We start from the raw sequence: 12160 nt of genomic DNA, 5'->3' as shown, positions 1-12160 counted from the left end.
ACAATAAGAAGAAATAAAATTTAATTACCCTCACAGCAAAAATCAACACGTTCAGACACAATCGTCTCTCTCTGCAGACGCATCCAGTGCGTTTGGTCTCCGCCTGGAGTTCAGCGCTTCCTACAGTCCTCAGTGGGGTGCACACACCAAACGCGGCTCTATTTCCAGGCTCCGGTGCTGAGTCAGGCAAGACGTGGATCCCTGGGGTAGTAAGTGGGGAAAGAATCAAAACAGAACTTGAATTCCTTCAGGCTGACTTACTCCACAGAAACATTTAGGGTAGAAGGAAGAAATACTTTACATGGTGTTTCACTCTGGTTTATTTTTGGCATTTGAGGGCTTTTGTTTTCATTTGTTTTTTAATTTTTGTATATATAAGGCTTAGAGGAAAGTTCAGCCTGCTAAGAACTGGTGTCCCACTTTCATATTTTTGGCTGATCTGATTTTTCCTGGGTGTTTATATGTTCGGCCAAAATCTAATTAAACAGTAAGTTTCTTCCTGGTTCCCATATTTGATGGAAAAATGATGAATCCATGTGATTTAGTAGACTAAATTTGGGATTAAATTCTTAAATGACTCTTGCATTTTCAAATCGCTAAATCTATCTTGAAGCTATTCTGCGTTCCTGAAACTTTATTTTATTACATTAAGACTTTGCCCTGAAGATTTATTGGTATGTTATGGTTGATTGTGGCATAAAATGTACATATATCTCCATGGTGCTTAACACTGCGAAATGTGTTCTCCATAAACCGCCTTAAAGCTTAAACTGGTAGTCAATGTTCACATCAGCTGTTCCCGGGAAGCCTGGTGAATGCTCTGCTGAATTTTACTGCCTCTTTAGAGTTTTTCTTCCCTTGCCCTGTGTCATACATTACTTGCTTTCTTAAAACATCTTGAACGGGAAGGGTACTGTCAGAACACTATTAAAAAGGTGGTGTTGCTGACGGGATACAAATGGGGAAATGAGAAGGAAGAAACAAGTAGCCAAGCAGGAGAGGTGAGGAAAGTATTAAATTAAATTTTAAGTGACAATGTGAGAGGACTCAGCTGCGTTGCTCCACCCCTAGTACTCTAACCCCAGAGCCCAGCAGAGTCGGTGCTCAATAGTTTAACTTGAATTCGTTAATGGTTCTCAAAGCAAAACACAGTGGAAAGACCAAGATCAAAAACCAGCGTAACCAATTACTCTCTGTATGACCCTGGGGAGCTTTCTTAATCTTCTGAGCCCCTGTTTTTCATCAATAAAAGGATAAAAATAACATCCACTTAAAACTTTCATTGTAAAAGTCAGAAAAGACAATATATGTAAGCCTTCCAGGACCTATCAACACCAGCAACCACCATCAATGGTTACGATGTTCTCCAAGCGAGCGCTTATGTACACACTCACGTAATTAGACATGTAAGAAACGGAGGCCAAAATACTTTCAAAAAGGAAAAGTCATTTTAAGCTCTGCTCATTTCAGCATAACTTGTAAAATGTCTACAATTGAACAGGTTTCATAACCATTTTCTGTTTTAAAAATGGCTTTCCGATGGCATAAGAGAAAAAGTCGAGACTATGGCTGCCAACTGTCACATCTGCACATCACGGAATGTCAAATGGTCCTTATGTTAATAATCATTGTCTCTATGGCCCGGTGAAATTGCCCTATTAGTTATCATTTATTTGAAGTAAGAGAAATTACATAGTTAATAATAGTGATACTTATACTGTTTAAAAGCATGACGGCTTATATATCTTGAAAGACTGGTATATGGGTTGGCATCCTTTATGAACTTAAAACAGATATAATTATTCCCTTTTAGTACCTAAGTCACATATTTTTTACCCCAATCAATATGGCTGCACGCACCAGGTTTGGCAGGAATAATCCAGTTCTGATCGTTACTGAGTCTGTCACCTTCAAGATTATTCATGGACCCTAGGAATTTATGTAGCTCCAGGAGACCAGGGAATGGGCCTGAACCTTGGTGGTCACCACTTTTACTACAATATCACTTACTACTGTTTCCTCTGGTCCTTCACTCTATCTTCAGACAAGTCACAGCGGTCCACAGCCACAGGGGACTCTCACCCACTGCTCCCCAGAATTTTCCCAATAAATAGACATGACCGCTCCCTTCATTTAGAGAATACATTTCCAATATCTCACAGAACATCACCAAAACCAAACCCTCCACCTCCCAGTTCCTCTGTCTTCACCCATCTCTTCCCCAAAGGACCTACCTGGGGCTTGTTTATTGCCTTTGAAACACAAACTAGTTTTCATTTCCCTTGGGACAAGATATCTAGGAATAAATTGGCAAAGCTATCTTCTAAAGATGGTGTGTTGGGTAATGAGAGGTACAGAAGGGAGAAAATTACGATTGATTCAATTTCCTATAGAAACAAGAACAAAGTTGAAGGTAAAACCTCAGTAGAGCATCCTTCTACATAAATTATATGGAAGCTATCCCCTGCCTGCGGGGCTCAGCCATAACATCGACCTAGGATCCAGGAGATCAGGGTTCGATTCCCAGTCAGGGCACATGCCCAGGTTGAGGGCTTGATCCCCAGTAGGGGGTGTGCAGGAGGCAGCCGATCAGTGACTCATCATTGATGTTTTTCTCTCTCTCTCGCTCTCCCTTCCTCTCTCTGAAATCAATAAAAACATGTATTTAAAAAATTATATGGAAGATAGAAAAGTCATCTTGACTAATTAGAAGATAACAGGGCTCACAGTTAAGACCTCTTGAGTCTATATGACCCAGAAACTCCACTTCTACGTATATGCCCAAGAAAAATGAAATCATAATTCCACACAAAAACTTGTACACAAACATTTATAGCAGCATTATTTATAGTATCCCCCAAATGGAAACAGCCAAATATTCCTTCCGCAATGAATGGAAAAACAAAATGTAGCATAACCATACAAGGGGCTATTATCCCACAATAAGAAAGAATGAAGTACCTATGCCTGCTACAACACTGATGAAGTTCGAAAACATTACGCTAAGTGAAAAGGTAAGTCAAAAAAACTCACATGTTGTAAGAGTCCATTTATATAAAATGTCCAATCTAGGCAAATTAGTAGAGGCAGAAGGTAAATTAGTGGTTGCTCGGGGCCAGCGAGGGGGTTAGTGAGGCGCGAGCTGGTGTTAGTGGCGGGGGAAGGAGGCAGTGATTGCCAACGGACTTGGAATTTCTTCGGGGGGTGAGGAAATGTCCTGAAATTGAATTATTATGATGAGGATTCAATGGAGGGATTTGATGGCATTTCCTATCTGAAATAATGGCCTAGATTGGGCATTTTTAGCAGGGAACAAATGCATGCAACAACAAAAAATCACATCAATAATACCTGAAGTCGGAAAAATTCTGGAATTCATTTGGATGACTTATGATCAATCTGTGTTACTAAATAATTTTACTTACTCAGAGAATTAAAAAATATGTTTTAAATAGTGACATATTGACTTGTATTTAATTAATGGGAGCTATATCTCAATGCACTTATATTTTTATAGGACTCTACTTTCCTAGAAAATAAAAAACATTAACAAGGTACTATGTCTACACCTTTCCTAGGTGTGTAAATAATTTCAGTAAAAAGCCTGAAGCTGGCCCTTATTGCCTCAGCTTGGGTCACATGTCCTTCACTGAGTCAATCACTCTGCCCTAAGGGGTGGCTTATGCCGATGGGTCAGGCCCAGGTCATTTGACTATTCTAGAGCCAGTGGACGAGGTCCCCTCTCTAGAACCACCTAGACTGGGATAATAGCAACGGCATTTTTTCCAAAGTAATATCAGAACAGAAAATGGTTGCCAAGCAAGTAAAAGCAACAGATGCCAAATATGACTTTGAAAAAGAAATTCCTTTATTTACTTTGCGAGGAATGAGCATTAATCAGGCTATCGGCCGGTGTAATTCATTTGGTTGTGACTACGGGTATCCTTAAAGTGTAAAATTGAGATCCATCTGTACTTCCTCACCTTGCTATAAAATTCTTATAATTTACTATATAGAGGAATAAAATTTACAAGCTAGATGGACCCCGAGTCCATTTGTTCCAAATCCCATGTCTTATAAATAAAGCACAGAGAGGCAGGCTGCCTCATCAAAGTCGCAAACATCACGGCATGATAGAGACTGAATCCAGCTTCCTCAAGCTTCCGAGTGAGTTAAGTGGCATTTAGCATGAACTCAAATGACTATAATACAATGATGAAAACAGCAAATGCCATTAAAAAGGCACAAATAAAGTGCTCTGAGAATTCAAATATAGTAATCGTCTTTGGGAAGGAGGTAGATTGCCCATTTCATCTAGATTGCTCAAACCTATTTTTTATATCATTTTATGTACATTTTGAAAACTATAATAAATTCTTCCCTGCCTTTTTAAAAAGCAACTGCTGACCATAACACGGCCTTCATGGTAGCTGTGCCATCATTATGAATCGCTACCACTGCAGCATTCCATAAAATACACACAGCTCTGGGCCTGCGTTCTTAATTTTCTGCTTCCTTCTTCCTTCTCTAACAACCCTCGCTTCGTTACTGCCAGTTTGCTGCCTCTCATATTCCCTTACCCTTTCCTAATTTGTTACTCATAATCTACGTTGGGCTGGGAAGCTGGGAAACCAGAAAACGCACAAGTATTATGACCTCGGTTAAGTAAGAATAAACAATGCCTAAGTGAGAGCTCATAAATCTTTAAGAAGGAAAGTCCATGGCTTTAGTCTGGGGACAGGGGAGCTATTTTGGTTACTCAAGGACCTTTTTTACTTATTTATGAGTTTGCAATTCAGGGAACAGAGGGTGCTGGGAGTCTGACCTCTGGTCAAATAGGACATCGCTGTGTATAAACTGCAGAAATCTATTAACAAAGGGCTTCACCAAGGATGCCAGAGGACCGGCTGCCAGGTGAGTGTGGTTGGGGTTGGATGCAATTAGCTCATGCAGAAACACCTTCCAAACACACTCCAGGAAAGCCCCTAGAATACTGACCATGGTTTAAGCTTGTTCACCTGACAGGCTAGAGTTGTTTTATTATTTTTTAAATTTATCTTTACTGTTGAAAGTACTACATATGTCCCCCCCCCCATTGATCCCCTCCACCCTGCATTCGCCCCACCCCCAGGCCTTCCCCAAAACAATGTCTGTGTCCATGGGTTATGCATATAAGAATATAACTTCTTTGATTAATCTCTTTCCATCCACTCCCCCATCCCCACCTTCCTTCTGAGATCCCTCAGTCTTCTCCATGCTTCTATGTCTCTGGATCTATTTTGTTCATCAGTTTATTTTGTTCATTAGATTCCACATATGAGTAAGATCATGTGGTACATGTCTTTCTCTGACTGTCTTATTTCACTTAACATAATACTCTCCAATTCCCTCCATGCTGTCCCAAAGGGTACGAGATCCTTCTTCTTTACAGCTGCATAGTATTCCATGGTGTGAATGTGCCACAGCTTTTTTATCCACTCATCTACTGATGGGCACTTGGGCTGTTTCCAGATCTTAGCTATTGTAAATTGGGCTGCTATGAGCATAGGGGTGCATTAGAGTTGTTTTAAATCAGTTTCTATTGACAAAAACATAACCTTCAGTCCACGTCCCCTAGAGACCTAAGTCAATCTGATAGTTCCTAAGGCTAAAACCAGGAATCTCTTCCCCACTAGGAGGGTCGTCTAAAATGCTTGCAAGTCAGTAATAGTGTTGTGAACCCACAGAACTATCAAGCCAGGTCAAATCTATATTTACCCAAAATATAGATTTCTACTTAAAATCAATATTCCTGAGCTTCATGAAAGAATGGGTTAAAAACAAAAGTTATAACTCACATTTCACTGGTTCTGGTCTTTGACAGATAATCCAAAATCTTCAGCGTCCTACAAAATCCCAATCAAATATTTGTGGAGATCCCCAGTGGTACCTCACAAACAAGAACACTCCTATAGCTCACCGCCATCTCTGACAAGCTGTGGTGCTGTTCTCCCATCTCTCACAGGACCGACCTTGCCAACAGGGATCCCCACTGTTCAAGTGAGCACCACCCCAGGAGCACTTGAGCTCACAAGGTGCCTGTCCCTCTTCGTGCTTTGCTATGTTAGAGGCATCTCTACAGGTGTGCTATTTGTGTCCCAATGGCTTACAAGGCCTTCAGGTCAACAGGTCTCTCTTGTGGCTGCTCTGGTCTGCGTGGGACTCGCCCATTAGTCAGAGATGGGATGCTTGTGCCGAAGATAAAGCTGAGGGGCGGTCACTCTTCTACTCAGATGACTTTCTCTCTCATTCAGTGTCTTGGTGCGATGCCTTTTTCTGCAGGGTAAGTGCTTTCCAGAGAGAATCCACAGCCCCCTTGCAAAGCCTCTGGTGAGCTTGTCCTATCAATTTGTAATACAATCCCTCAAAAGTCTGGGCATTTAGCTCTGGAGGCTGGAGGGGGAGCGTGTGCGAACTGAAATTCTGGCAAGCAGCAATCTCTTTCTCTTCCTAACCCTTGGAATTGATCTCCATCCACCCCTAGTACCTAAATTTTCACTTTAAATAGCACCCATTTTTCATCTGTATCAAATAAATCAATGATCATGGCGTGCAATCAGCTTGACTTTTAAAAGAATTCCTTGATGAACTTTTTTATACAGGGAATAATTACTTTGTTATAGATCTAGTCACCTCCTACTTCGTTCATTTCCTGCTCAACTACTTTCATGATCCATTTCCGAATAATTGCCGCTGGCCACTTGTTCTGTGTCTCAGCTGCCTGGCTTCAGGTCTGCCACCCCACCCCCTTGCTGCCACTCAGTCGCCCGAGGGTGCTTTCCGCCTTCTTGCTGCAGGGCCACGTGGCGCCACCCCACCGGGGAAGTCTGCGTCCCACAGGTCCTGCATCTCCAGTGTGGCATGTACACTTGGCCCTGTGCTGTGGTCCTGGCCCAGCACCTGCGGTTTCGAGGGAGATCTCCACCCGGCAAGGCCATCTTAGAGGCTGGAGCTGGAGCGAGCCTTCCAGAAACTATAGCTGCAAAATGTGGTGCTGGGGCAATGCTGTCAGACAGTTCAGGGCTGCCACACTGTCTGGGACTCTGTCAGCAGAGCTGCCACACGGATAACCTGCCACAGGTGCCTGCTGTAGGACTAGGGTGGGGTCACCTATCTCTGGACCTTCTGGCTTCGCCACCACGAGATATTAGTCTTGCATCTGATCTGTTCTTTGAACCAGAAGATTTTGAAGACATTTTAACTTGAAGACAGTGTACTTTTTGATGCAGAAGGATCCCAAGGTCCCTTTGTGGGCTACTGATACCAGGTAGGAAGTGCTGGCTGGCCCCTTGAAGCTTTGCTCTACAGGTGGGGTATGAAATGTTCCACATTCCTCTGGCGTCTTTTGATGCAGACAAGGAAGTTATAGCAGAATCTGCCCTTCCAGGGAGACATGCTATTGAAATGCTCGACATCTCCCTTGCAAAGGACAGTCTCTGAATGGTCCCTAAAGCTGAACGCTTCAGCTTGAGAGCACAAGCAATGGATCTGTTGGCTTTAAGACTGTGACAGGTCACCTAGACAATGTTCATGGGTTACAGAGCCATGAAAACAAAAAATTAAAGCACCTATTAAGAAAAGGAAAAAAAATTTCCTCCCCAAAATTGATCATATATATGGGATCTACTGCTGATTTGAATTGCAAGTGGCAAAAATAGGTAAATAAATGAAAAAGAAATGTTTGCACTCTGGGGAAATGTGTAAATGCTGCATGCCATAAACGTTTCATATTTTCTAAAAGAGTATATTCTCATGAAAAAGAAAAGCTCGTGCTTAATTTTCATGTTTCTGAAGCAGATTCTACCATGTTTCCCTGCTCGGACCATGAGGAGCAGCAGCATCCTCCCAGGAAGAGCAGGAGCTGGGTACTTAAAACAGCTGTCAAATGGCCAGCGACCAAGGTGTCTCAGGCGCTGAAATTCCTTTGGAACAGAAGTCAGGGCATCCTCAGAACTTAGGAGGCTGGGCTGCCTCATAGAGGGATCCGCGGAGTGTGAAGAGACTTTCCTCGGCCTGAGTGTGGCAAAGCCCCACGGCCCTGACGGCAGCCTTCTCGGTACGGAGCCAGTCCCCGGCCTCCTGGGCCCCGCACCAGGCTCCCTGAGCCAGGGAGCTGAAGGCTGGGCGCAGCCAGCGGACACTGCACACGCGCTTGCATGAGCGCCAGGGTGCCCTCGGGTGCAGGCGGGTGCACCCCCCCACACATGCGCACACACAAACACACAGACACACATGCACACACACACAGACACAGACACAAACACACACACACAGACACAAACACATGCACACACACACAGACACACACAGACACAGACACATGCACACACAGACACAGACACACGCACACACCACCCGCACCCCCCCCCCACTTGCACCACTTCAGAGGCACTCCCGTGTGTGCTTCCAGACCAGCGCCTCACTTGGAGAAACAGGGGCATCGGCCTCCCCGACCTATTCCTTCTTCTCCCCCTCTCCCTGCCCCCCCCCGGGGGACAGCGGAGGCCTCTCGCCCTGTTCCCTGGCTCGCTCCCCCGCCCAACAGCCCGCGGTCGCCCTGGGCGGGCAGCGCTGGGACAGGGACACTCGCCCCCCCCTCCCCAGACGCGCCCCAGCCCCTCGGGCCACGCGCCTCCAGGGCGTCGGGGAGACGGTCCCCCCCGGGGGTGGCGGGGCCGCAGGAAGCCTGCACCCCGCCCCGGCTGCTCTGTCCCCGCGCCAGCGCGACGTCTGTCCCGCGCCCTCGCGGTTTCCGCCGGCCTCCGGGGAGCAGGAGGGCGCCTAGAGGGGCGCTTTGGAGAGCGAGCGACTTGGCTCCGTGTCGCCGGCCAGGGGACCCGCGGCTCATCGGCCCCTCCCCTAAGCTCCTGAGATGACGCTCCTGAAATATCTACCCGCGGAAAAAACACGTTGAAAATGCATTTCTGAGCATCTGAACCCCACACCTCCTCTCACACGGGTGACAGGGACGCGAGGTGGTAGAAAGCGCCTCCTTGGGCTTCAGGGGTTTAGCTGCTGAACCGCAGTTTTTTTATAAATCATTCTTATTTCTCTTCTGAGAATAGGAAAATGGGAGACGCTTGAAGGGATTTTTTTTTTTTTCAATTAAAATGAGTTGCAGAAAACTAAGAAATGTAACACTTCATTAGCAGGCATTTAATTCCCTAGCTTTTTATTTTTAAGGAAATTAAAAAACGGTATGCTCTCTGGTGTCACTTGCGGTTTTCAATTGCAGCATACATTAAAACCCAGGACGGGGAGCGTTTTCACAAATATGAGGCATTAACAAAAGACTTCAGCCAGAATCACTAACTGGGATTTCTGTCGTTTAAAGCTGATGAGTGCTAGTTGGTGTTCTTGCTTCAAGAAGAAAGAAGACGGGTTAAAAGGCACGGATTAGAAGCTGCGGATGGGATGTGTCAGGGCACCGGCTCCAACGGTAGATGTCACACACCAGTTATGCTTTCAAGGTACCTCTAGCAAATAAAAAGAAAATGTTTAATTTTTTTAAATGCATTTAAAAATAATGTTTATAACAACACCCTCAATGTTAGAAAAGCTCACCCATTCATGAAGCGTTTTGCTTTAAAATAGCATTTGTAGGAACCATAATATGGTGCAATCAATCCAATGCACTCAGATGGTGGGAGAGAGCTAACAGTTTTTTTGATAGGCTGAAATATTTCACATGTTATATACAAATTTGAAATTCTTACAAATTCAAGTCCAGTCAAAATATGCTTTGCACTAAAGCCACTCAGGAGCAATTTTTGTGTGTGTGATGATGGCTTAAAAATCATTTGAAGACCTGGCGGTTTGTGGGTTAGCACTACGTACACCGTTCTCATCGCACAGCACACGGATTCGCGCTCTAGCTGCGGGGCCCGTTGCAGAGTACAAGCTGAACTCTCAGAAAGGGAAGTTTAACACTAATTCAAATTCTGCAACATGCTGTCTCTTGGCTTTTGGATGTCAAGCAATGGTCACAACATGAAGCATCTAAGAAACGACCCCATAAGAAGAATAAAAGCTAAAGGTCAAAGGCTGTAACATATTATGCTGAAATTAAGTTAATATTGCCACTTTCTCTTCTAAAGAGAGCAATGTAAACCCTTTTCCTCACTTCGTTGTCTTTCTTCTGGTATTTAGACTAGGCCAAAATTCTAGTATATTCTATCTACATTTCCATCTTTGAATGAGACATCCGGGAATTAAGTTTTTATATATGGCATTATATTCACTATAATCACCAGAGGTGAACCAGTATAACTTCTGATTGAAGTAAGCAACTTACGATTCCAGAAGCTTCCTGAACTGCTTCATCGGGGCCCCTTTCAAAATCACTTTTAATTTAAAACATCTAGAACCCCTCTCCAGGGTGTATTAGTCACCGTGTAGCTTTTCTTTTTCTTTCCTTCTTTCCTCCTTTCCTTCTTTCCTTCTTTCCTTCTTTCCTTCTTTCCTTCTTTCCTTCTTTCCTTCTTTCCTTCTTTCCTTCCTTCTTTCCTTCTTTCCTTCTTTCCTTCCTTCTTTCCTTCTTTCCTTCTTTCCTTCCTTCCTTCCTTAATTGCCAGAATGCCTAGCTTCTACTGACTCACTTATAGTCTACTACCACTGCTAAAAATTTTTAAATCCACATTCTAAAAAAGTCATAAGTCTTCTATTCAATGTTTCCTGCATTTATTTCCTTTAAATAAAATATTTTCCATTTCACAAGTCTAAGCAAATATAACGAGCAATTTGTGACGAAAGAGCAGCAATCTAAGAGACCGAGTGCATGCATTTTACATGCTGACTACAAAAAGAATGGAAATTTCAGCGGAGCTCTCTATCTGCCACTTACATTCTTAGAATAATGGCTGCTAATGATGGAAATCACACTGGCTAATGGCACTATTAACATCTTCTATGTTAGCTTATACTCTTGCTGCATATGAGTTCCTTTTGTAATTTTTTTAAGTTCTGTCTTGATTTTCTATGAAAATAATAGAAAACATGACAATTTGGGGAATTTAATTTGTGAGCCACATGCATTCACTGAATTTGCAAGTTGCCCTCCATCTTTACTCTTCTTTTGTTAAAAGTGGAAAATTTCGACTTTATATTCAAATCATAATTTTGCTTTTCACAATTCTTTGAACCTGATCTATGAAATCTCCTTTAGATCCAGTGGGTCATTAAGTGGTACAATAATCGTTAGATGTATTTATGTTTCTGAACCAATGTGAGGCCAAGACACAGCATGACAGATGCATGTCTTTTCAGAGGCTGCATTTCATGGCCTCTCTGAGCATTATTAGCCCAGTACTGACATGAATATAAGTGCATTTTTATTAAAGATACAAAAGCATCATGAACAAAATGTCCTAAGAGGAAGGTTGTGTTTGTTTGTTTGCTTTGTTTTGTTTTGTTTTGGTGACTTTAAAAGGACACAATTAACTTATAGAAAGAACATCAACTGGAAAACTGAAGCCACAATTCGTTATGTAGCTCTTTTTCCTGAGGGATCGTTGCACAATTATTTTGGCCAGTTTTTGTTTCTTATGATCAATCATAGGGCCTTTGCAGAAAAAAGAAAGAAAGAAAAAACTGCCTAGGTCTGTTGAGCCAAGATGATCACAGATGAGAAAGAATGCGTTCAGTTCTTGAAGATGGGACGTTAAAGCACAATCGCTGTAGCTTGACCAGACAGGGATTTGCTGCCTAGGAGATGTGGCATATTTGCTTTCTGCAGTGCAATTGTGGACACAAATAATCCATTTGCAACAATGACTCTCACTGTATTGTTTATAAACCAGCCTTAATTTAAATCAACAGAATCAATCCAAATCCAATTTGTAACTCAGTTATTGGAAGCTCAAAATCTATTTTACTATGGATGAAATGTTATGAACATTCTTTAGACAGCTAGGCAATACCACACACTTTATTTCACACTTTCCATCATTTTGACTTGTGTTTATCAAATACCAATCAGATACAATTTAAGAAACTGAGAAGCTAATAAAATAGATAAAGCCTATCTCCCCAGGCACCCCAGAAATTATACAAGGAATATGTACCTAGGCTTTTCAACAGTGACCTATTTGAACAACAACAAAAATTCTAGGCAAATAATTCA

At 42.9% G+C, this 12160-nt stretch overlaps 1 pseudogene across 1 annotated transcript; it reads left to right on the top strand.

Annotated features, from left to right (window-relative positions):
* Positions 1-6900: 6900 nt before the first annotated feature.
* On the top strand, positions 6901-7479 carry LOC308557828 (histone-arginine methyltransferase METTL23 pseudogene; annotated as a pseudogene). The gene has a single exon. The product of its transcript is annotated as a histone-arginine methyltransferase METTL23 pseudogene (transcript).
* The last annotated feature ends 4681 nt before the right edge of the window (positions 7480-12160 follow it).

The sequence above is a fragment of the Miniopterus schreibersii genome (genome assembly GCF_964146895.1).
Source record: "Miniopterus schreibersii genome assembly, chromosome: 5".
Classification (NCBI taxonomy): Eukaryota; Metazoa; Chordata; class Mammalia; order Chiroptera; family Miniopteridae; genus Miniopterus; species Miniopterus schreibersii.
This window is presented reverse-complemented; position numbering and strand designations above follow the sequence as displayed.